Source organism: Lissotriton vulgaris, chromosome 10, assembly GCF_964263255.1.
Source record: "Lissotriton vulgaris chromosome 10, aLisVul1.2, whole genome shotgun sequence".
NCBI classification, from domain to species: domain Eukaryota; kingdom Metazoa; phylum Chordata; class Amphibia; order Caudata; family Salamandridae; genus Lissotriton; species Lissotriton vulgaris.
The window spans coordinates 897,816,157-897,843,074 of record NC_141698.1 but is presented as its reverse complement, the minus strand read 5'-3'; the positions used below and the strand labels follow the sequence as shown (position 1 = coordinate 897,843,074).

General features: G+C 45.4%; 1 protein-coding gene across 1 annotated transcript in view; it reads right to left on the bottom strand.

Moving 5' to 3' along the window:
- The window catches only part of VPS50 (VPS50 subunit of EARP/GARPII complex), a 791,964-nt gene that overhangs the window by 738,367 nt on the left and 26,679 nt on the right, over window positions 1-26,918 (bottom strand). The gene's annotated exons all lie outside the window — the stretch shown is intronic.

Genomic DNA, 26,918 nt, shown 5'->3' with positions numbered 1-26,918 from the left:
AAGGCTAAATAGGTTTTAAGTTGACTGCAACAATTTTTCTGAGGTTCCTACAGATCACGGGACTAAATTACCAAAACCACTGCGCAAGAATGAGTGCTGTTTGGCAATGGAATAATGTGTGGAATAAAGATCATAAGGAAAACAGCAGCAAGAAGTTAGCTGCTGCTTAGTCTCTAATGGAGCTTTAGTTGCCGATTATCAGCGGAGTACCAGCCAATACATAAGTAAACCAGCTATTTACAACTCCTTTTAATAACAGCATCCTAAACTCCTCACGCTTGGTAAGGAATGCTACAGTTTACACTTCCCTAGTCTAGTGCCTTGGTTCATGCTTTACAACCAACTGCACCAAGGAATTAAATATCTATGTGGAAACTGAGTGTTGACAGGGAGGTTTAAATTTACGAACGGGGAACTGGGAAGGCACTTGGGCATGACTGGGGGTCCGGAAATGATACTCTGCGAAAAGATCTGAGATCACCATCGGGAACACTACAGCCACTTTCCAAGGCATCCATGCAGATTTAATTACCAAATGCCACTCTATCCATTAACAGGAATATAGCTCTTCACTCAATAGGGTAATCATGGGAAGATAGGGGAGGTGACCTCCTCCACTGACTGAGGCATGTTTTTTGGCAATCACCAGAGATCCCTCTGCAACAAGTGGATCCCTACTCTGGAATAAACCTGCTGTTTCTACCAAACTCTTCTGCCCCTATTTTAGCGCTAAATTCAAGGGTCTATGCTATCCAAGAGTACTCGGGGAGAATGAGAGAAGCGCCTATTTCCACAATGCCACTGAGTACGTCCCCCATTTAGCATGGCCCATGCAGTGGATCATCAGCTAGCACTATTGTAGCCGTCGGGTGATTCTCACTGTTAACCAGCCAGTCTAACCTCAACAAAGCCGATCAGGAGAAGAAAAGCAACCCGCTCAGCTAGGGATATAGAGGGATATTGAGTAGCAAACACTAAGCTCCACTGTAAAATGGCAGTACCAGACACAACAATATGTTATTACTTGTTGTCTGCTTTACCAACACTAAGGTGGAAAGGCAGATACATTGTTGCCTAAAAAGCCTCTTAGACACAAAAGAGCCATATTAGAAAGTGAGAGTTTTTCTCCGGTTTGGAGAAGTTACACTGAGCTGATGAAGACAATACTGTAGCAAGGTACATCCAACAACAACTGTCTGGAGCCATGACAGCTAAACAGGAATGCTTGACCCGGATTCTAAATCTCACTCAACAACTACAACCTACACTAGGATCAGCAAAAACAAACCCAAAAATTCGACCTAAGGAGAATAATACCCTCATCTTCTCAGAGAGGCCAGTATTGAGAGTCACGCAGACATTGTGACGGAATTGAGGTAAGGCGTGTATCTGGAGGTGGAAATAAGAGGGGTTCAAGAGTGCAGGGGTGAGCACCAGAATCAGAATGGCTGGGAGTGGATTTAATTGTTTATTATAAATCAGTGGCATATTAAGGGAGATTGAGCACTCAAGTCAAAATTCAAGTCAAAATATACTTTTATTTGATTCATTAAAAAAAATCATAAAAGGATGGACAACCATCATAAAACACAGTGCTTTAGAATATACATTTTAAAAACATAAAAGGACTTAAGGTCGATGTCAAAAAAAGGGGATGCTTATTATTTTAAAAATAATGATGAATATAAATGCGTTTAGGAAATATCTGCTAATTAGTTGGCTGCTTGGCAGGGTCGCATTTTGCCAGTTCTTTTGCTGCGATTTTCCATAGTATTATGGATCTGCAGGACAGGGGAATCGACGACCCTCCAAGATATTTAATGACCGCGGCTCTACATGTTCCTATTTGTTCCTTCCTTAGAGCCTCCCGGAGGATGGATTTTCAGGCTTCCAATAAAAAAGAGCAAGTACATAGTAAATGTAGTAGTGACTCTGATCCATGACCACAGAGACTACATTCCTTGGATTGCCAGATTTGTTTCCATTTTGGGGTCAAATCCTTTAAGGGAAAAAGACCCCACGCGTAGCAAAGTCAGATAATGTTTATTCTGATGGGAGAATTGTTCCAACAGGTATTGATGCAGCTTCAGCCTCTGGTAATCCTTTATCACAGCCCAGGCATGATGTATTTTTGCAAAGGACATTTTATCAGTTAATAAAGAGGTCCGTTTGATAGCGTTATTGACTACGATTTTTAATCCGGAGTACGTTGCGAGGGTGAGCCAAGCATCCTTTAACTGTAATGCCGACAGGGATTCCTTCAGGCCTGCTGTGGTTGAGTTGGCTAGGCTCTTTTGGTTTTCAATCTCGACCCAACAACAGTGGGCTAGGGTGTTGTCTTCTGCCTCCCTCATCCTCCAGTAGTATTTTACTAGGGCGCCTTGTCTGGCCATAATCTGATTTTTTAGACCATATTCTAGGCGGATTTGTGCCTGTGAGGTATGTAGCGGTATTGAAAACAGTCTCTTAAACAATATGGATTGTGCTGTATTTAGGACTGTGGCATCTTTAGTATTCAGAATTTCCAAGCCGTATGAAATGGAAGGTAAAAAACTGCAGCAATCACTTTAAGCAGGTGGGCGGTAGAGCATCCTATACGTTTTTTCCTTAGGGTTTTAAAAGTGAACAACAGTTGTTTGGCTTTCATGCGACATTGGTCCAAGTGTGATTTGAAGTTAAGCTTACAATCTAGCTGGAAACCTAAGTATTTATAGCACATAATCCTAGTCAATAGATGCTCACCCAATTTCCAGGAAAAAGTTTGCCTTTTCGATGTTTTAATAGATTTCGAGAAACACATAACTTTTGTTTTTTTATGGTTATGTTATGTTAACAATGATTTGTATAGCGCACTGACACCGGTTGGTTTCCTGGCGCTGTAAAGACAGAGAGTGGTCAGAGTTGAAAGTTTATGGAATTAGTGGTATGCTTGTTGGTAAAGCCAGGTCTTTAAGAGTTTCCTGAATGACATGAGGTCAGGGCATAGCCTGATCTCGAGAGGAAGAGCGTTCCATAAGCGAGGTGCCAAGGTGCCAAATCTGCAACCGCCGGTGCGCTTGCGTTTGAATGAGGGTGTTTGTAGAAGACAGTGATGTGCTGAACGTAAGCTTCGGGACGGGGCATATTTTATGATCAGATTTGAAATGAATTTGGGACTTTTGCCATAGAGTGCTTTAAACATCATGCAACTGACTTTGAAGGTGCAGCGCTGGGCCACCGGGAGCCAGTGAAGTGTTTTTAAAAGAGGGGTTGCTGGGTGCCATCTAGGCTGGCTTAAGAATCAGTCTTGCTGCATGATTCTGCACCATCTGAAGTCGTTTCAGGAGGAACTGAGGAAGACCTAGGTAACTCGAGTTGGCGTAATCTATGTGGGAGATCACAGTGGCGATCACCACCTGTATCAGGGCTTCGCGAGTCAGAAGGCGACGAACCTTCCGGATTTTCCTTAATTGGAAAAGGCACTTGGAGACCACCTGACCTACTTGCGTTTTGAGTGAGAGGTCGCTGTTTAAGGTGATGCCAAGCGTCTTTGCCGATGGTGAGGGGGTCGGGGCTTGACCCATGTCTGTTGGCCAGTAGTGTGGGCCCCAGTACTCAACACTGTCCCCAGTCAGGACCAGCTCGGTTTTCTCTGGGTTCAGTTTCAGATGATTCTGGTTCATCCAGGCTTGGATGAACCTCATTGTTGACTGGAAAAATGCAATGGACGTTTCTGAGTTGTCAATTGTAAATAGGAGCTGTAGATCGTCCGCATAATTCAGCACCGTAACCTGTTTCTTTCTAAGAGCCTGGATTAGAGGGGAGATATAGAGGTTGAACAGGTGTGGTGATAGGGACGAGCCCTGAGGTACGCCGCAAGTGATGGCTTGTTTAGTGCCCACTAGATTGCTCAGACGAACTGCCTGAGAGCGGTTTGCTAAGAAGGACTTCAGCCAGCCGGCTGCCGTGCCCTGGATGCCAGCCTGAGCGACACGGTCGATCAGGATGGTGTGATTGACAGTGTCAAATGCGGCTGACAGATCCAGGAGCACTAAAGCCTGCGGAATGCGATTGTCTGCACAGTCCCTGAGGGTGTTCATGACTGCCACTACCACTGCTTCCATTGAATGGGCTGGGCGAAAGCCCGCTTGATGGATGTCTAGGCAGTTTGATGTCTCTATAAAATTAGACAGGCAGTTGGGAAAATGCGCCTCCAATACCTTCGCTAAGAAGGGGAGGAGGGAGATTTGTCGGTAATTTATATTACAGGTGGGGTCTGCACCCGGTTTCTTCAAAAGGGGTATTAGTGTTGCTTCTTTGAATGCGAGTGGAACTTGTCCACTGGCCAGTGAGCTATTCAAAAGGGTGCAAGCGGGTGCCGGGATCACTGATAAGCAATCTTTTAGAATGTAAGGAGGGCATCTTTCGGAAGGGGCACCTGATTTCACTCTTATCAGTAGTTCCTGGAATAGTTCTGGGGTGATAGGAGTGAATTCACTTAGTGAACCGGTGGCTTTTGGACCTGGATCTAGAAGAGAGGGACGTGAGCTTTGAGGAATACTGGATTTGATGGTGGCAATTTTCTCTGTAAAAAAGATGTTGAGTGAGTCGCAGAGAGCCTGAGTCGGAGGCAGACTGGGACGGGCATTGTCTAGGTTGGTTAATTCATTGAGAATGGAAAAGATATCTTTGGATTTATTAGTTGAGTTGGTGATACGAGCAGAGAAGTAAGCGGTTTTTGCTGCTAAGATAGATTTCATGTAGTCCTATCGGGTTTTAGCGTCAGAGGCATAGTTACGGCGCCAAAGTCGCTCAAGTTGACGAAGGGCTAGTTTTTTTTCCTTCAAGTCTGGGGAAAACCATTTTTGGGCATCAGCCCGACGAGCAAGTTTAATCGTCTTTTAAGGGGCATGCACATCGCTGGCTGCTTGCAGCCAGAAAGAGAGGTTGTTTTCTGCTGCATTGATATCAGCGTGGTGGGGGGGAATGGAGGTAGCCAGAGTTTGTAGGAAATCTGGCCTGGCTAAAGAGTTCCATTTCCTAGCACGTCCACCGGTGGCTATAGCGGTGGTCTTTTTAAGAGGATGGACAAGATTAAATTTAAGCAGGAAGTGATCAGACCATAAGCACTAAGAGGGATTTGGTCCAAATCTGGTCCAGGATGTGTCCCTTGCTGTGGGTTGGTGAATGAACATGTTGAACAAAGTTCAAGTTTGTGAAGAGCTCAGTGAGTTCATGCGACTGCGGGCTTTCCCTAGGGTCGTTAAACCAATAGTTAAAGTCCCCAACTAGTAGAATCCTGGCATGCTCAATAGCTAGGTTGGCGATTTGTTCGCTGAGCGTTAGAGGAAAAGACGGCATGTTGTTAGGGGGTCTATAAAGAAGGACACAGGCTATGGTGGTATAGGACGTTTCACTTTTTAAAACCAGGTTTTCAGAGTCTGACAGATTCAGACTAGTCAAGGCTGTGACACTCAGGTCGTGGCGAAAGATTGCTGCCACTCCCCCACCAGGTTTACCAGGTCCACGGTCAGAGTGGATGATACAGTAATTTGATGGTAAGGCCGAGATAATGTCTGGGGCTGAATCTTGAGTCAGCCATGTCTCGGTAAGTAGCAAGAGGTCGGGTTCGTCCTCGTCCAATAAGAGAAAAAGGTCCAGGTTGTGTTTAACCATAGAACAAGTATTTAAGTATAATATGGACATGGAGTGGGAACAGGAGTCGGGCTCTGTGTGACTGACATGGCCCACCGTGATCGTGGTAGCGGTGTCGACGGTTGGTACACTGTGACCAAGGATCCCCAATCTCTGGGCTCGATTGCGTGATAGGTCATTAAGGTGGCCCTGACCGGTGTTACAGGAAGACAGCTCATCGCGTGTATATACAGTTGGCCCAATAGCGTGGCGTGTCCCGGGGCCCGACGGGCTTTCCTTTGGCGCGCCGCTGGCGCGCCCACTGCGCCCGTCCACTGTGCTCCCTGGATATAGATTGATGATGGCAGTCAGGAGTCGTGGTGGAACCCCCCAGGCTTGCATTTTTGCCCATAAGTTAGCTCTTGAAACTTTATCGAAAACTGCTTTTGGTCGATAAAGCAGGCGTACAGGGGCCTAGATTTTGCAAATGACTGATTGGCTATGAGAGTAACCTCTGAAATATTGGGGAGGGGGCCCATCCCTGCCCGAAATCCAGTTTGCGTGTAAGGTATTAAGTTTGATCTGCTGGCCCAAGCATCTAACTCAACCAAAAGATTAGATGCGTATAGTTTCGCCTCCACATCTATCAGTGCGATTAATCTGTAATTGGAGGGATCCGAGCGGGAACCCGACTTGTGGATTGGGTTAAGGATACTCCGCTCCAGGAATCAGGGATCAAACTGCATGTTATGGCTTTGGTAAAAAGGGGAGTCAGGAGGCAAGACCAAAATGGAGGGTCATGCCGAAACAGAGCATTTGGTAGTCCATTGGGACCTGGAGCTCCCTCAGGTTTTAAGTTTTTTATTATTTTTAGTACTTTTTCAGCAGAAAAAGACTCTAAAACTTGAGACGGTTCATGGGTCAGCGTATTGTTGGCTTGTCCTCCGCCGCCGGCCCCATTTGCTGTTATTGTTCCTTTATTCGGGGCGATTGGAGATCGAGTTTCGTTGTATAGGTGTTCGATGTGGGCTCTCCAAGTTGTATCCATTACATCCGAGTTATGGTGTCGATTCCTGCCGTTAATTAACTGATTGATTTGATCCCAGAAACGCTTGGAGTCCCTTAGCTTACATGCATAGAGAAGTTTTGCCCAGATATGTTCATTGTACTCTTTTTTGGCCAATCTTATGTCCCTATTGTGCTCCTTTCTTGCTTTTGCAATTATAAGCAGGATTCCCTGATGGTGTTCTGGTCCCCATGATCGTAATTGTCTGATGTACTTATTTAGTTGTCGTTTTTGTTTCCTCAATCGTTCGGTGTAACAGGCTGCCCCCCCTTAAATTTCCTGCATTATTGCCATGGACATGCTTGGAAAATGTGTTATTTATGACATTGACGAAGGACTCCCAGGCCTTTATGCTCAGTGTTTCTAGATTAGATCTTTCCAAGAGGCTGGAGTATATACATGTGATATCTTCAATGTTTTCCTTTTTACAGCAGAGGCGTTTTAAGTTATAACATTGGGTTAAAGAAGACATCACCTTTGGTTTCTCTGGAAGTACGAAACTTCCTAATAAAGTGAACGATTGTGGTTGATGATCACTTTCTGCCCTGTCTTTTATTTGAAAGCTCTCAATGTACGGGAAACGGTCGTAGTCCGTAAACGTGTAGTCGATGGTTGAGCATGATTTTTCTGTGACCCTTGTATGTGCTGGGGGCCAATCTGTCGGGCTTTGACCATTGAGTACTTGCATTGAGAGATCATTCAGGTGAGCTGCGCATCTCTTACCGAGGGAGACCTGTTGATTGGAGGCTAATATGGCCTCTGTTGTGTCCTTATTCCTGTTGTGTTGTAAATTCATGTTGAAGTCGCCCGACAGTATGATGTTAGCATCTGGGTAGTCTAATTTTAGTGTTGTTAGAGATGTGATTAGTTGTTCGATTCTTAGGCTCTTTTGCTTGGATGCCGGGTGGATGTAGATGTTCAGTATAAGGAGACTGTGGAGCAATGAGGCATTTAATTTGACACATAACATCCAAGAGCAGTCTAGGTGTATTATAGAAGCGTGACATGGGATTTCTGTTGAAATAAAAGGTGGAGAGGCTTCCTTTGGCTCTTCCGTATTCAGTGGCTCTTTTAGCCGGATGCTGAAATTCTTTGTAACCAATTATTGGAGAAGGGCTTTTCTGCCAAGATTCTTGAAAAAGAAGAATATTGTACTGTGTTATGAAATCCATGAAGTCGGGACTTTCTAGTTTTGTGTGCAGGCCGTGAACGTTCCAAGAACATATATTGCAACCTTGGAATGTGTGTGAAGCTGCTAGGGGGGTTATTCATGCCTTTCCCGTGGGGGTAACTGCCATACTCAGGTGCCGGGAACCAGAGGGCTTGCTGGCTTCAGGATAGTCAAAAGTGATGGTAATTTTCCTGACCAAGGACTCTCTCCTTTGTAAGGCTGCGTAGATCTGGGCCTTTTGCCCCATTTAACAGACACATTGAGTGAGGTGGTTGTTGTAATGGACTGGGATAACAGGAAGGGACTATCTTTTTTAGCTTGATGCCCCATTTGGCAAACGTGTCCTTCTGCTGCCAGATCTGTTCGATAGGAGTATTATTGGCGAATGTGGCAATTGTTCATTCTGGACCCGTGGGACTCGAGTTTTGTTTGAACTCAATACTTTCGATGTCATTGGAATTGATATGGCTCAAGGGGGGGGGAGAGCTTTAAATAATGTGAGCAGTACAGTCCTGTTGAGGGTATCATGCACTCTCCTAGAGACATATTGGGGGTTAAAAACCAATTTATTATTGTTTGGCATGTCGTGCGGCCACTCTTTTACAGAGCTCCTTCCGATTTCATTCTTCGCCACCTTGGGCTCTGAGAAAATCGAGAATAAATCTTGAAATTCCGGAGTGTTTTTTTGTATATGAAATTCACCTCCCCTATTTGTTTCTGAATTACTGCATACACCTGGGCCAATTTCCTGGGTCAAGGTAGCATCCCCCGGTCTTGTTTCCCTTATAGCCATTGAGGTGCTCTTTACTGTCGATTGTGTGGCCTGAGTTTTTTGATTGTTTTTCACCTTACTTACTGCAGGTTTGAATAAACTATATATTTTTTTCTGGCGGAGGTGGCTCCCTTGAGTTGAGAATTGAAGTACTTTGAATGACTAGCGGCATAGAAGGTGAGGTCGATTGCTCTTTGGGCCTGGCTGATTCAATGCTGTTTTGTGGTACTTTTCAGAAAAGGGGGTGGTGATGAACAGAGTGTCTGAATTAAGCAGAAAACTCTTACCCAGTCCAAAGATCAGGGCTTGATCCATCACAGTTATTTAGCTCACTGCACCATCCCAGCTCAGAACCTGGCTATATGCAAATTAGTCTGTCCCTGGCCCAGTGGATCATGGGAACAGAGCAGACCAAACTACCAAGCCAATTCTTCACCGGAAAGGAGACAAGCTTCCGGGGACCGGTTTCTGGCATTTCAGCCGTCGTCGGCCCGGCTTGCTTGAATCCTGATGGTGCAGTGAGCAAGGGACTCATGTCTGAGTATACCCTGCCACACCTATAGTGGCCAAAAACGATTCAGAAAAGGGGGTGGTGATGAACAGAGTGTCTGAATTAAGCAGACCACTCTTACCCAGTCCAAAGAGCAGGGCTTGATCCATCACCGTTATTTAGCTCACTGCACCATCCCAGCTCAGAACCCGGCTATATGCAAATTAGTCTGTCCCTGGCCCAGTGCATCATGGGAACAGAGCAGACCAAACTACCAAGCCAATTCTTCACCGGAAAGGAGACAAGCTTCCGGGGACCGGTTTCTGGCATTTCAGCCGTCGTCGGCCCGGCTTGCTTGAATCCTGATGGTGCAGTGAGCAAGGGACTCATGTCTGAGTATACCCTGCCACACCTATAGTGGCCAAAAACGATTCAGAAAAGGGGGTGGTGATGAACAGAGTGTCTAAATTAAGCAGACCACTCTTACCCAGTCCAAAGATCAGGGCTTGATCCATCACCTTTATTTAGCTCACTGCACCATCCCAGCTCAGAACCTGGCTATATGCAAATTAGTCTGTTCCTGGCACAGTGCATCATGGGAACAGATCAGACCAAACTACCAAGCCAATTCTTCACCGGAAAGGAGACAAGCTTCCGGGGACCGGTTTCTGGCATTTCAGCCATCGTCGGCCCGGCTTGCTTGAATCCTGATGGTGCAGTGAGCAAGGGACTCATGTCTGAGTATACCCTGCAACACTTATAGTGGCCAAAAACGATTCAGAAAAGGGGGTGGTGATGAACAGAGTGTCTGAATCAAGCAGACCACTCTTACCCAGTCCAAAGATCAGGGCTTGATCCATCGCCGTTATTTAGCTCACTGCACCATCCCAGCTCAGAACCTGGCTATATGCAAATTAGTCTGTCCCTGGCCCAGTGTATCATGGGAACAGAGCAGACCAAACTACCAAGCCAATTCTTCACCAGAAAGGAGACAAGCTTCCGGGGACCGGTTTCTGGCATTTCAGCCGTCGTCAGCCCGGCTTGCTTGAATCCTGATGGTGCAGTGAGCAAGGGACTCGTGTCTGAGTATACCCTGCCACACCTATAGTGGCCAAAAACGATTCAGAAAAGGGGGTGGTGATGAACAGAGTGTCTGAATTAAGCAGACCACTCTTACCCAGTCCAAAGATCAGGGCTTGATCCATCACCGTTATTTAGCTCACTGCACCATCCCAGCTCAGAACCTGGCTATATGCAAATTAGTCTGTCCCTGGCCCAGTGCATCATGGGAACAGAGCAGACACTTTTTTTCTTTAAAAGGTCCCGCAGCATAAAAGATGTTCTAGTGAACACACGTCCAAAGCTCACAGCCACAGCCACAGCCCATTTTGGTCCTGACGAAAACCTGGAAATCCCTTGAACAGGTTGAAACATGTAGACCCAAGCACTTTACACATAGATATAGTTGGTCAATTTAACCTACTCCAATATCTTAGTTTTATTTTTAATATTGTCCAGTACCTTCAGATTAAAGTTTTATTGAAGGTATACTGCGTCAATTTTTAACACCACTTTGTTTGTACCACACCCAAAAAAAAAAACCCGCTCCACTGTAACTCAGGTGTCGCAGCACACCCGGTCGGCATTCTGTCTTCTGGGTGGGACCCCCATGATGTAGCATGTCACCAACTAGGTTGGTAAGTGAGGGGTCGTTTAAAATAAGGAACATTTTCCTTGTGCCTTCATCATCGTTTTCCCCTTCTCCTTTGTAACCATTATCTGGTTCATCGGTGATACTCCTCCCTTTTGTTTATACACACAATTCCCATTTAAACATAATCTGTAAATAAAGTGTTCTTTTATTCCTTCATCGGTTTTAATCAAATACACTGAAAACTCTTGATGGAGAACTGTCATCTAAAATATATATTTCCTAGAGCTAGGTAATGCTAGGTTGAGGCGACTTTCGGAGACTATGAGAAACCAAACATTAGGTTGAGTCTGGGGGATGAGCGATGGAGGGGGTTTCATGGGAGGTGGTGGTTGGGGGGTGGGGGGGGGGGTCAGGCACAGTTGCAGACTAGTTTGCTGTGGAAAGGCTTCCAGAGACAATCTGAGAGGCAATCTGTGAAAACTAGGCCAATTGAAACCAAAGCGCCTGAAACTCCAGATTCATGTGAGGGAGTAGGCCAGCCAAGCCTAATAGCAGCGTGAAGGTGGAGAACCAGTGTGTCAAAGAGCAGACTGGGGGCACTCATTTATGCCCCTGGAGGCCATTATGAATGTCCCCATGATTAACCAGAGAGTAAAGCAAGGGCAGTCCAGCAAGGAGTGTCAGCGAGAGAGGCACCCATCAGCAATGGCTCCGGCTGAAAGTGGCTCCGATAGCAATGAGGGGGCGGCGGGCATGACAATGCAGCCAGTCTGAAGTGGTACTCTGTGAAAATCTACCTATTGTTTGGAAGAGCTATAATCTGTTGAGGTTTCTTGTCTCGCAGCTGTAAGGAGTGAATGTTGAGTTGTGTTGTATCACAACAGATATGAACATTTTGGATTGAGGCAAGGAGTCAAGTGGTCTGTTGAAACAGTTCTATACCTAGACCACCATTGACATCAAGGTTACAAATTCATGAAAATCACCAACAGGAATATTCCCACTGTGAACTGTGTTACTTCTCCCCTCTTTGGATCTGTTCTGTTCTCACTTCACTGATAGGTGTCAAACCTGGAGTATAGGCAGAAAGACTGTTCGAAGTGGGGTAGGGTGCTGGATTGGCAAACAAAAAGGCCCTCTAAGCTTAATTAATACCTCATCTATCTATTGTCAGAAGGGGATTTTTCAGAAATGCTGCCCTACATGATAATTGTTATCTGGTAAGTCTCCATTGTAAACGTTGTGGTCCCTCCCCCTGCTTTTATCTTAATTGGACTTCCTTTCCCACCCAGCTCTTCAGGAGGCACAACAATGGTCAATACTGATAGCACAGAAAGAGACAAAATTGTACTTTCCAGTACAAGTTCAACCAGTGACATACAAGAATGGGCTCCAACTCTGCACCAAATCATCTTCTTTTAGGTGACAGATATTTGTCACCATTTGAATGGAAGCTATATCAAATACGGTCAATCAAAATCCTAATTAACAGTTATGTTCAGTCAATGAAGAGAGTTTTTAAATTGATTACAAAACATTTATTCTCTTAAGGAGATAACTAAATTCTTTATGGTCTTTTTTAATTAAATTAGTAAGTCAGATAAATCAGTTTATAAAAGTTAGCAAGGAAAAATATTGTTAGAAACATCAGTAGTAAAATTTGACAAGCATGTTCTGTAAAGGAATTAGTCCCTATTCTAACAAATGGAATCAGACCGAATAGAACCATAAAGGGTTCAAGAAAAGAGAGCATGAAATTCGGAATCAAATTAGTTGAACTCCCCATAAAAAGTAGTTCATGAAACTCAGCAGAGGCTCAATCTCCAAAAAGTAGTAGCAATCTGTACAAAATAAGTCTAAACTTTGCACATTATGGATGTATTTCATTTTACTGTGTTTTCAAGATAATACCAAAGGCAAATTACCAACTTTGCTAAATAATTTTCTATGTAAATTTTCTAACTCTATTAAGCCAAAACAAATACTCCACAACGGCTTCAAAATCCGGATGGACAGAAGTAATGGAGCACAGAGAGGCGTGACCTTTAGAGGACATGAGTTTGCTGAAGGGGGCAACCTTGCGCACACATATAAACTGGATGCTCTCTCGTCTTCTACAAGTGAAACCGAGGAGGCTTTGGAACTCAAGATTTAAACTGTCGGGGTTTAGACTCGGCGCCTGCCTGAACTACAATTTCCAGGTGAACTGTGATTCTGACTACAATTCCCATGGGCCAGTAGGAAGTGTTCGTGATTTTGTTGGTTGCTGCGGGAGCGGCTGCTCTTGTTTTCCAGAGATTCCTGTAGCTTTGTCGAAGGAGCGCCTGCTGTTCAAGGCATCGTGCTTGGGTATCGTAAATACTTTTGTAACTCAGTGCACGTTGTTTGTTTGGAGTGATCGGCTCGCCATTTGAATCATCAAGCCAGCCAGCCTTATACCTGGTTTGGGTAGAGCTATTTTCCCTTTCGTCTTTTGAGGGGGAACTAATTATGGTTTCATTTAAACATGGATTCTGATTGTTTATTGATGCTAGTGGCGGAATGCCCTCCGCATTGCCGTCACGAAGACGTGATGTATTTGGTTTGAACACCTTGTTGATGGAATACAATTGCCAAGGTGGACAGCAGTAGTAAAGGCACTACGCCCTACCGTGTTTGGTTAGACTTTGGACGTGGAGGATTGTTATTGCAAGTACGGGGTAGATGACGGAATCTGCACCGGTTGCATTGTGAAGCTTTTCAGGCCTCTCCTTATTTTTGTCGAGCTCCTTATTTCTTTTGATTGGATTAGAAGCTAATAGCAGTCAAGACGTGATTGGCTGTACGGATGCATTATTAAGTTGCATGGTTACATTATTAGGGGTACGTTCATTGCCTTAGTAGCACATACATAGGACAGTGTTGCTATGGATGCAGTGCAAGCTAACAGGGTTTCTTGTGTTGCTTAGGGAAGGAACAAATTATGAACAATAGTCTGAGACAATTCCAAAATCTCACAAGAATTGAAAAATCATCTTTGAAAAGTCTGGAGGATAACCTCGACATCATAATAAACTAATCTGCTTACCTTTAGGAAGGGCCTTAAAACTTGGCTTTTTGCCCTTTAGGCTGCTTATCCTGTTTCTTTGTTTCTGTTGATCTGCTTTTTTAGCACTGTGTTGTGTTACTCTGCTACAGGGTTCTAATAAAAGCGCCGGGACACTCTTTTTGAGTAGCCCGGAGATAATATATAACATAAGATATATATATAACATAAGATAACATAACATAACATAAAACCCGCCGGTAAAGGGGGAGCAGTGGTGCTCCTCGACACAGAGACGTATCGAGAGGAATGCCTACGACAATTGAGTAACCCTATATCTTACAAAAGATTACAGCAGGACCCTACAACACGTCTGAAGGCTGAGATCAGTAAAAAGGTAGAAGAAGCCAAGGAAAGAAAATGGATTACGGACCATGAAGCACAATATCTGGTAGCATCGTCACCGATTATACCATATTTTTACGTGCTACCAAAAATACATAAACCCACTAGACCACCACCGGGAAGACCGATCATCTCAGGGATCGGCTCCTTACTTGAGCCTTTGTCAAGTTTTGTGGATGTATTTTCACGACCCATGGTGTCCAAAATGCCTACATTTATACAAGATACAAAGCACCTCTTAACGGATATACAACAACTTTCATTCGACACAGAAAAAGATTGGCTGGTGTCCTTCGATGTGGAATCACTTTATACGTGTATTCCACAAGAGGAGACACTAACCACTATAAGAAGGATGCTTGAAAATACTACATGGGAGAGCATCACACCCATTGACTTCGTTATGTTCTGTGCAGAAATGGTTCTCAAAGAGAACTTTTTCAGATTTGAAGACCTCCTGTACCTGCAAATATCAGGAACTTGTATGGGCAGTATTTGTGCTCCAAGCTTGGCTAATTTGTATGTCCATAAAATAGAACAGGAGACAATATTAAAATAAAAAAATCCGTTCTTCAGCCATCTACGTACCTGGAAAAGGTACATAGATGACATGTTTGTCATCTGGCGAGGAGAGGAAGAAACCCTTAAGATGTTTCACGAATGGCTCAACAACCAAAATGATTTTCTACGCTTTACTTTGGAATTCTCCAGAACCAATTTATCATTTTTGGACCTACTGATTCCACCCATGAACGGAGAGTGAATAACAGAGCTATACCGTAAACCTACATCATGCAACTCGTTATTACCATTTCAAAGTTACCACCCACAAGCGTTGCTTGAGAACTTACCGTTCGGTCAGTTCTTACGCATAAGACGTAATTGCACAAACTTGGAGCTCTATAAAGAACATGCTAAATGCTTAAGCAAAGATCTGAAAGACAAGAGATATCCGGACCACATCATTCGGTATTTTATGAAAAGAGCCGCAAACAATAACGGAGAATGGCAACTAGAACAAAAAACGCAACAAGAATCCCATCAAAGAATGACATTTGTTAATACTTTTTCAAGCTTCTCTAACTCTGTAAAGAAAAGTATCAACAAACGGCAGATAAAGACCTCCCCCGACCGTTGTTTGCATACAAACGTAGTGCCAACCTGAGAGACATATTAGTCCACACAATATCAACAATACCACAAAACAGACAACATTATGGAACTTGCCCCCAGTGGAAGGCCATTTTCCTTGTGGTTCTTGCACAGTCTGCCCACAAACTGAAAAAACATTGGAGATAAATATCGGAACATCACGCCCGTGGAGAATGGAGAAACATACCAACTGTAACAGCGAATGTTTAATCTACCTCATCTGGTGTCCCTGTCAACTTCGCTACGTTGGTATGACCACCAGAAAAGTCAAAATACATATTCAGGAACACAAGAGTACTATTAGATGTGGCAAAAGGTCTACCAAACTGACCAACCATTTTCTTGACAAAGGTCATACTGAAAAAGACTTAAAATGGGTAGTGTTAGAGAAACCGTGGATCTCACCTTACATCACGGACCCCACAAAATTACTGTTTCGTAAAGAACAACAGTGGGTATACAAATTGAAGACAGACATCACAGGTCTAAATGATGAAATACCCTGGACACAAATCTGACAGAACTACAGTTGGCTGGAATTAATATAAGACATTACAGACATCAGTATTATAGATAGTCTGACCTAACACATGCGGGCAACAGCATCAAGAGAGAGGGCATGTAAGAGCATTACTATAAAAACAAAACTCGAGTTCTAAACAACACTAATGTGATGAGTTCAGGACTGATACGTAGTATTAATCCTCAAATACTCATAGAAATTTGCCAATTCCCATATATTCGATCTATAGACTCCAAACACCCAGGAGACTATTCTGAGCCACACAACACTAGGTACAGCCCTGCTTAGAAGATATCATTTGGGAATCACTATTCCATTATATGGAATACTTGTAACATAACAGCCTTATGAGTAACAGCAACATGAGCATTGCTAACATAAGTATTAGCAACATTGTATTACGCGAATAAGCATAGTTCTGTACAATTTCACGTATAGTTCCAATATGTGAGCCATTTATTTAAGAGATAATGGCTCGCATCTTTATATAGCTTACTCAGTGTCTACACCAGGAACAGTTCCCACAATAACCCTTTCGGAATCTAATAATATACATATAGCGCGATTTACGTTACACGCATGCGCAATAAAAGAAAGTCTAATGCCCACATATGCGTCTCACACATGCGCGCTGCGCTTTACACATGAGCAGACTGCCGCATAGTCCGTTTCGAGGCACATGCGCAGGTAGACCGTGCCACACTACCGCACATGTGCAGTGAAGAAACATCGTGGAGGCACAAGGATAGACGCACGAGTAAGCAGTGTCTCAATACTGCACATGCGCATTGTAATATTCAACACGCAGGCACGAGGATAGACGCCCGGGACTGAGAGGACCCGTCCCTCAGCACATCGGCACCCCATTGGTGAGCTGACAGTTTAAAACTAGGATAGACCTGACGTTCGGTACTTCCCGGGGTCAGCTCATTCCACGAAGAGGTACCGACGACAGGTTAGTCTCTGGAATCTTGTAGGGCTCGTTTACTATGTTTGTTGCCTTCTGGAATACAATGGGCTTTACAAGTGCCCTGTCTTTCTGAAGGAGCTCAGTTGCAGTAGACTACTGTTACTAGATAATCATGACAAAAATCGCTAGTACAAGAACATTTTTTGTCCAGATAGCACTGTTAGACTTCACTTATTCCCTTACCTTGTAGTGTACATGTTCCTTACAATAGGGAAATTGGTATTTAATAGGTAGAAGACAGTGTAGCTATAATTACTACAATGCCTTTCTTTCCTCCCGCAGTGCGGGCCTCCTTCCTTGAGCGGTTTGACAGGTAGAGGTGAGGCTGGATCATCCAACATTTGTGGGTAAGTCCATAATAGTCATAATTCTTAAAATTAAGAAATGATCAACTGTGACATAGTGAATATGAGCACAGTTCTACATGTGATTATATTAAATCTGATATGCCCTATTCTATTTTCTTTTCTGCCTTTCTTCTTCTAAATGCCGCCCTTGTATCTTATGTTTCTTTTATAGATTCCCAGAGTATGACCTGACTAAAGAAAAGAATTGAGCAGGAGTACTGGTGGTAAATTAGAAAGTTGTTTATCTTTATTATTTACACATTATTGCAGCAGCATTGTTCAATATCTGGTCCTGAAGAAAGCCGCTGATACAAATAATTGATCAACAGGCTGAAACATGTCGACCTATCACTAACAGTGGTTTATATCCATACCATTGTGCTGTAACATTTTTAATCCTGTCAGGTAAAACACATTAATAAAGAGAATTGATGATTCTATCTAGACAGTTTTAATTCACACCCTTCCTTCACACAACGCTGCATAATTCCTCACTACAACCCAACATCTCACATATGGGATTACCATCCTACCCCTGAAAAAACATCTCTGAGCTCCTTCCTTAAAACCCTGAAGTAGTAGCTCCCAGTGGCGACTAGGATTTCCCCACCGGTAAGGAGGCCCCATATGATGAAGCATGTCACCCTCGGGTGAGTGAGGGGTCTTATCCTTAACCTCATGCGCGCTAGCGGCAATTCCGCTTGCACGCTGAGATTTTCAAAACCGCACTTTACGTGACGAGCTGGGCTCGTCATCAGCGTGCGAGGAGGCTACGCCATGACGAGCCCAGCTCGTCATCAGCGTGGAAGGGGTTAAGGGATGCCTTCCCCTGTGTTATGACACTATTTTGAGAGGTGAGAGTTTCTCTAGGGCTTGTCTTTTTACATTGTACACACATGTATCAGACCATAGGTGTATACATTGTTTTTTCAGATTATATGAGGGAATATACACTTACAGGTCTATAAACATTCCCTTCAGACCCCCAATCTACGGTAGTATTTTCAGGTTATGAATCATAGACAGCACAGGTGACGCACATTCCCTTAGCGAGAAATTAATGAGTGTAGGATAAAAGAAAATGTACTAATTTACGTGTTTTGTTTTACAGCTTCCTTTCCCTGCTGTCCCTTCCTTTCCCTTCCCGGGTTTTTTCCCCTTTTGGTTTTTTTTCCCTCACCGTATCACTCGAATAACCTGTGTTTATATGTTCAGGGTGTTTGGGAGGTCCGGAGGTGGAGCTGATCACTACGTACAAATCCTGCAGAGTGCCTAACCTGACGTAAACAGTATCATGGTTTTGTGCCTCTTAGGAGCTGTTCAGACTAAGTTGTCAAAGTGAATTAATGAAACTTAGTCTACTCTGGCAGCAGTATTGCCTTCCGAGAAAAAAATTCCAAGATCATGAAGAAGCTCTTCGAGAACGAGTGAGATTCCTAAAATACAGATCAAAGATTTCCAAGAGATGTTCCCAAAGAAACAAAATGCAAATTATTGAACTTCCTAGTAAAACCAAGGGACCCAGAATGGAACTATACTTCGAGGATTGGCTCTTCACCTAGGTTGGACCCTGGGCCAACCAAATTCTTCATGATGGGGAGTTCTCACATTGTCCCGATGCTGCTACCCAAGCTGTGTGCTCCTACCACCACCCCCACCCCGACCCACTAACGCATAGTCTGCCTATTTATGTCAACCAGGAAAAGTTACTTCAACAAGCACCGCAGTGTGGCCCAAGGTCCACTTATTTCCAGACTTCATTGCTGCGGTCCAACAGCAAAGAAACTAATTTCTCATTGTTAAACAAATTCTCTGGGAGCTCCGATGTAGGTAAATGCTGCTTTTACTAGTGAAGGTAAGAACTGTGTATGGAAGCGCCTCACACCTCTTCACATATACAAAAGCTGAGAGGGAGTAGGTGGAATGCTAGGCAGCTAAACACCGGTTGAAAATATTAGAAATCAGTGTACTTTTTTCAACCAATCACAAATAACGGACCCCCTTGAGTCAACCTTCTTCTAAAAAAACTACATAACAGGCCTCAACAGACTGAAACCGAGGAACAAGCATATGCAATCTGTGGAGCAGTCTCACATTGATCAATCAACAATGATAGATGAGTGCAATAGGTGGAAAAACGTCAAGTCCAGCACTGCAGAAGGACTGTCAGACATTTGAAGGTGCCATGCAGCACCCATCATGGATGGACAATGGAGGCCATGATTATTAACCACCCGCAAAGATCACTCCCATGTGTTCAACATATTCTTGTATACAAGTTTGGCATCGGAACCCTGGGTTGCTAAGTTACTGCTGACAAAGGCATCTTGATCTTCCTCATGCATAAATAATTGCAATGCCCTAGACTGCAGTCATCTAAGTAGAGTCAAATATGAGCCTGCGCCTATGTGAGGGAGAAATCTGGTCCCAGTCCATGCATGATGTAGGTATAGTACTTGATTAGTAGCAGTACTTAAACACAGATACTAAGACATTACCCCAACCTGTATGATTGTACTTCAATAACAACAGAAGTATCTGATCGGGGCCAATCGCTCCAAGATATCTTGAAGAACAAATATGGTTTTCAATCAGCTTCACTGGTAGGTAACACAGGTCTGCTGCCCTTTCTGGAGGTAACGATAGTCCACTGAAGTTAGTGCGTTGCCCTGGGTTAGGATTATACAATTGCCAAGATACATTTATCAATTCTTCCTGGGATATAGCAATAGGAAAGGATTTCATTCAGGAGGGATATTGCTTGGATATGATATAGCAGAACGTTCTAGAGTTTTTCTCACCTGCCGCTTTAGATAAACCATCTCATAATAGATCAGCTTACAATTGCATCTGTTTTAATGACATTTTATTTCAGTGTCTCCTTAGAGGTTTTAAATTTGATTAAAACATTTTATTGGAGCAGAAATTAACAACAAAAAAACAGGTCAAACCTTGTTAGGATCGTACCATTGAGTCAGAGTGCGCAAAAAAACAAAAAAAAACAGGTTCGCAATTAAGGCATATTCGATCGATAAGAGCGAGGGCGATCGATAAGAGCGAGTGCGATAGATAAGAGCGAGAGCGATAGATAGATAGAGCGAGTGCGATAGATAAGAGCGAGTGCGATAGCTAAGAGCGAGTGCGATAGATAAGAGCGAGTGCGATAGATAAGAGCGAGTGCGATAGATAAGAGCGAGTGCGATAGATAAGAGCGAGTGCGATAGATAAGAGCGAGTGCAATAGGTAAGAGCGAGGGCGATAGATAAGAGCAAGGGCGATAGATAAGAGAGAGGGCGATCGATAAGAGCGAGGGCGATCGATAAGAGCGAGGGCGATCGATAAGAGCGAGGGCGATTGATAAGAGCGAGGGCGATCGATAAGAGCGAGGGCGATCGATAAGAGCGAGGGCGATCGATAAGAGCGAGGGCGATCGATAAGAGCGAGGGCGATAGATAAGAGCGAGGGCGATCGATAAGAGCGAGGGCGATCGATAAGAGCGAGGGCGATCGATAAGAGCGAGGGCGATCGATAAGAGCGAGGGCGATCGATAAGAGCGAGGGCGATCGATAAGAGCTAGGGCGATCGATAAGAGCTAGGGCGATCGATAAGAGCGAGGGAGATAGATAAGAGCGAGGGCGACAGATAGATAGAGTCAGGGTGAGGGCGATAGAGTCAGGGCGATAGAGTCAGGGCGATAGATAGATAGAGTGAGGGCAATAGATAGATAGAGTGAGGGCGATAGATAGATAGAGTGAGGGCGATAGATAGATAGAGTGAGGGCGATAGATAGATAGAGTGAGGGCGATAGAGAGACAGAGTGAGGGCGATAGAGAGACAGAGTGAGGGCGATAGATAAGAGTGAGGGCGATAGAGTGAGGGCGATAGATAGAGTGAGGGCGATAGAGTGAGGGCGATAGATAGAGTGAGGGCGATAGAGTGAGGGCGATAGAGTGAGACGATAGATAGAGTGAGGGTGATAGAGTGAGAGCGATAGATAGATAGAGTGAGGGCAATAGATAGATAGAGTGAGGGCGATAGATAGATAGAGTGAGGGCGATAGATAGATAGAGTGAGGGCGATAGATAGAGTGAGGGCGATAGATAGATAGAGTCAAGGCGATAGATAGATAGAGTCAGGGCGATAGATAGATAGAGTCAAGGCGATAGATAGATAGAGTCAGGGCGATAGATAGATAGAGTCAGGGCGATAGATAGATAGAGTCAGGGTGATAGCTAGATAGAGTCAGGGTGATAGCTAGATAGAGTGAGGTGGCCTTGTGGTGGACGTGGTGGTGGATGTGGTGGTGGTGGATGTGGTGGTGGTGGACGTGGTGGTGGTGGACGTGGTGGTGGTAGACGTGGTGGTGGTAGACGTGGTGGTGGTGGACGTGGTGGTGGTGGACGTGGTGGTGGTGGACGTGGTGGTGGTGGAGGACGTGGTGGTGGTGCAGGACGTGGTGGTGGTGCAGGACGTGGTGGAGGTGGACATCATGGTGGTGGACGTAGTGGTGGTGGACGTGGTGGTGGTGGGTGTGGTGGTGGACCCGGTGGTGGTGGACCCGGTGGTGGAGGTGGTGGAGGTGGTGGTGGACGCGGTAGTGGTGGAGGTGGTGGTGGACGTGGTAGTGGCCTCATGGTGGACATGGTGGTGGCTGTGGTGGTGGACGTGGTGGTGGATTTGGTGGACGTGGTGGTGGTGGACGTGGTGGTGGTGGTGGTGGTGGACGTGGTGGTGGTAGTGGTGGATGTGGTGGACATGGTGGTGGTGGACGTGGTGGTGTTGGTGCTGGACATGGTGGTGGTAGATGTGGTGGTGGTGGACGCGGTGGTGGGGGACCGGTGGTGGTGGACGCGGTGGTGGTGGACGTAGTGGACATGGTCGTGGACGTGGTGGACGTGGACATGGTGGAGGTGGATGTGGTGGAAGTGGACGTAGTGGTGGTGGACATGGTGGTGGTGGTAGACGTGGTGGTGGACGTGAAGGTGCACGTGGTGGTGGTGGACGTGGTGGTGGACATGGTGGTGGTGGAGGTAGCTGTGGTGGTGGTGGACGTGGTGGTGGACGTGGTGGTGGCTGTGGTGGTGGTGGACACGGTGGTGGACATGGTGGTGGTGGAGGTAGCTGTGGTGGTGGTGGACGTGGTGGTGGACGTGGTGGTGGCTGTGGTGGTGGTGGACATGGTGGTGGTGGTAGACATGGTGGTGGTGGTAGACATGGTGGTGGTGGTGGGATTGGTGGTGGCGGACGTGGTGGTGGATGTGGTGGACATGGTGGTGGTGGACGTGGAGGTGGTTGTGGATGTGGTAGACATGGGTGTCGTGTTCGACGTGATGGTGGTGGACATGGTGTTGGTGGACGAAGTGGAGGGGATGTGGGGCATATTGTGGTGGTGGGTGTGGTGGTATGGAGGGCTGAATACGAGAGGAAGTGAGAGAAAAAAAGGAGACAGACAGGGGAGAGAGAAGCGAAGCAGGAAGTAGAGAGGGAGTGAGCGGCGGATAGGGAAGTTGTGGAAAGCAGGGGGTGGCGTAGAGGGCAGGCGGAGAAGACAAGATGAAGAGTGAGTGGATACAGTAAATGCGAGAGAGTCAAGATGAGAGGAAAGTGGACATGGTGGGGAGAGGTGGCATGGTCCTGGAAGGGATACCGCAAAGCAGAGGAGGGACGAGAGAAGAAAGGTGTATAAGAGAGGGGGCTAGTCAGAAAAAAGGGTTTGAGGAGGGAGGGCGAGGTAAATGAGGGGAAAGTTCAGTTGATAGACAGGGCGGAGAGAAGCTGAGTTTGGGAGTGAGAACAGTGGAGGGGAGAGAGGAGTGGAGGGGAGAGACCAGTAAAGGAGGGAAGTGGGCTGACTGATGAGCGAGAGAAGGGCAGTGGGGGGGGGGGGGAAAGGAGATGAAGAGGAGGGCTGAGGGCAGTGGTGATGAAAAGGGAGATGAAATCATTGGATCTTTCCGAAAAGGGGACAGGGGGGAGCGTTGATGGGCAGCGAGGGGACGGGCTAATGCAGGGGGGAGAGTAGTGGAGGAGAAGGCGGGATGGTAAGTGAGGTAGGAAAAAGTTGAGAAGAAAGAGGAGTGTGGGGAGAGGAAATAGACCTGGTGGAGGTGACAGGGAAGCGGGGAGAGGAAAGGAAGGAGAAGAGCTGGGTATAGGAGATAAAAGGACAGGGAGAGAAACATAGGAAATTACAGTGAAATGGGTGTCTAGTCAGGAGAATGCGCGAGGGCGGTAGTAGAGGAGTAGGGAGACAAGTCATAGAGGAGGTAGTAGAAGGGGAAAGTGCATTAGAGAGGAAAGAAGTGGGGGAGGTGTCCAACTCAAATACTTTCGAGTCGAGTTGGCGCTAAATAAAACTGCAAAAAACACACACACTAAACAAGCCTATGGAACTGAAAGTTGATAACTACACAATCCCCCTGACATCTGTTAAGTAGAGGGCCTACCCATTCTACCTTCTTCTGAATGTTTTCATAATGGGCGTAATTAAAATCAGAATTTTTGGTTAGCCAATGGTGTACTTTATTATTTAGCTGGGCTGTTATTTCAACTTTATTGGATTGAAGCACAGAGGTATTTGGTAGGACTACCACATATGGGCGGACTTTCGTGTGAAGATTAAGGTAGGGGACGGGATAGGCTGTCTTCCAACCCCTGTCTGCTCATTATCAAACCCCCTCTGCTGCCTACTCATGGGCATTGGTCTATGACCTCTGATGGTTCTACTATCTGGCACCTCACAGTGTGGTCCTTGAAGTCCTTGGGCCAGGGGAGATAGAAATGTCGCCATCTCGACGCTCTGAGGTTATGTTAGCCCGGGGACAATCGGCAGCTGGGGCTAAAGAAGAAATAGTAAGACTAGAATCTGCGCCATTAATAGCATTTGTATCATTTAAATTAACTTAGAGTTTGGCAATTGCTCCATCAATTAGACATAAGTGCTGCACCAGGGGGTACAAACAGTTCTTTATCACACTTTTCGGTCTCTCAAAAGGAAACTAGTAACGCCTCCCTTCAGCCTTGGCACCACCAAAGTGACATGACACCACCACCAAGTCACAGAAGGACCAGAAGAGTACTCTCAAAGTATATCAGCTCAAGGGGACTCAAAGTTGGATCTACAATGGAGAAGGATATGTGGCCTAGCGGCTAGAGCTGCGGGATTCATAACTTGGGAAGCAGGTTTGAATCTTGACAGTGGCTCAACATTCTGGGCGCATAACTTACTCTACCCGGGCCTTCAAAAATAAATAAATAAAAAATATGTAATGTTTAGTTCTCATCTAAAATGCTGGTCCTCATATGAAGTGATCCTACAACTTTGGGTCAAGTTTGCGCTATACAAAATGGCAAGCACAAGAAAAGGAACTGAAACCCCGGGATCACTTGTTGAGGAACCCCCAGGCAATGACAGTGGTACAAGGCTATAATAATGGAAGATTGCATGTTATAGAAACCCCAAAGACATAACATAACAGATAGCTTAAGTGACAGACGTGTGACAGGCCACAGACACAATAATACGGCCTCAAGACAAGAAGACAGCAAAGATGTAGAACCCAGAAACCTCATAGCGAATGTACGCGAGGATGGTGAGATCAGACTGTCGACAAGGGACTGCTAGGACAAAGACAGCAACAGCACCGAAAAGCAATAGGAACGCAGGAAGGACTGATGGGGCAGGCAAGTGAAACAAGAAGAGAGGTTTTACTGTAGGCATGGGAATGCCACAACAGGAAAAGAGAGGCGCTAGGACTGGCGTGAAAGAGCAATGCACATAACAGGACAGAGGGATGTAAGAGCACTGGAATAGACAGCACTATGGAAGTGAGAGGACAATTATGTCACAGAGAGGTCTAAGAAGGCGGGAACAGACAGCACAAAGTGAGAGACTGTAGATATAGAGAAACGTGTGAGGGCAAGAGAGGTGAGGTGACAGTCAGAAATGGCATTAAAGGAATGAGATTGCACGAGCTAAGTGGGAGGACAGACATGTGTGGCACAGCAAGAATCAGACAGCACCAAGCAAGTGATAGGGCAGTCAGGTGTGACAGAACACGAACGAGAAAACAACAGAGTGGGAGCTAGACAAACATGTGGCAGGGGAGGGATGAGAAAACATCAGTGAAGTGACAGGGCAGGAAAGACAAACAAGCGATGCGCGGTCTGTGCTGGGGGAGGGCGAGGACCATTAGCCTGAGGGAACTCGAGGCGAGATCAAAGGAAGAGTTGGAGGGACATTGGCGAGCGAAGGGTGAGGGGGAGTGCAGCCTGGTAAGCTGAAGTGGCAGCAGAGGCGGAGGGCGGCGCGCGCACGTAATGCGCGTGCTTGTACTCACATGCACTGTACCCGATCCGCAGTTTGGGTAGACTTTTGAAAGCCTTACTATAATCTCGCCAACAAGCATTGCTAAAACAATGCCTTAGACGAGACCTAAAAAACACCCCCAAAAAAACGATTGGATATAGACCTCTCCTTGGAAATACAGCCGATTCATCGGGACCCTTATAAGAGAAACCCTGCGAGACAGAAGCAGAGGAAAATCCTGATAAATGTTCTCATGTATACTACGAAGGAGGCTATCTTATCTATAGCAGTCAAGGAAGGTTCTCTGTTGACCGGATCATTTTCTTTTTCAATTAGGTCAGACATGTGTCACACAACCGCCCAGAAACAATGGGAAATGAGAAAGCTGATGGAGGCGCTGAGCAAACTGGGGGCTAGGGGGCAGCTAAAAGTTCTGTACTTGCTCTGCATAATGTGGAATAACCATCTGTAAGTACATCTCTCAGTGGAGGATGCGGATGATCTGATTATAGAAATTAAGGGGTAGGCACATAAGGGAGTGGGGGGCAGTAAAGAGGGTGGAAGGACCCTGATGCAAATGTGCTTCACTATACCCGTAGATTGAGGCCCATTAGGCTTTACGCCTCTAATAGTAGGGAGGGTTCCCCAGCAGGGGGGTGTATGGGCACAGGGGTCGGGAGGGAGCAAGGAGGAGGGGGGAGCATTGGGAGACATTTTTCAAAAATTCCTCTATCACATCAGAAAGTTTGCCGCTTGGTTATAACACCAGTTTTAGTTCTAGTTTGGATAGCATCTAGATGGAAGATCTTTGACAATGGGAGTTAGTGAGTTAGTATTCCTTTCATGGAATGTTAACAGCCTTAGATGTAAGTGTGGGCATAGATTGGTCATGAAATATCTAGAGCAGAGCAAGGCACAAAAATGCTTGATTCTGGAGACCCATCTGGATATCTCGGAGTCGAGCCACTGCTTCTCGGTACTCTTGGAAAGAATATTTTTACTCTTCAGAGCATATGGTCCACTGTAAGGGGGTTGCTATTCTGATTAAATGAGGGGCAGGCTGTGTTCTAAAATCTTTTAAGACAGATAAAACAGGGAGGTGGCTTATCACTCTCCTAGACTTCGGAAGTATGAAGCAAGCATGTGCAACCTTTTATGGCCCTAATATTAATGATCCTGCGTATTTATGTAATTTACAATGGAACCTGATGGAAATCACTGCTCCTATGATACTAGGGGGGGTATGATACTAGGGGGGGGGATTTTAACGTTTTGCTTGATCCCCTGCTTGATAGATCGAATCAGAGTCGGCATATGGGTGCTCCTCAAGTCCGTCAGGCCTTAAATAATATGATGCATGATCTGGCACTATTAGATGTATGGAGGGCCAAGAGGGGTCATACTCATGGATTTACCTTTCAG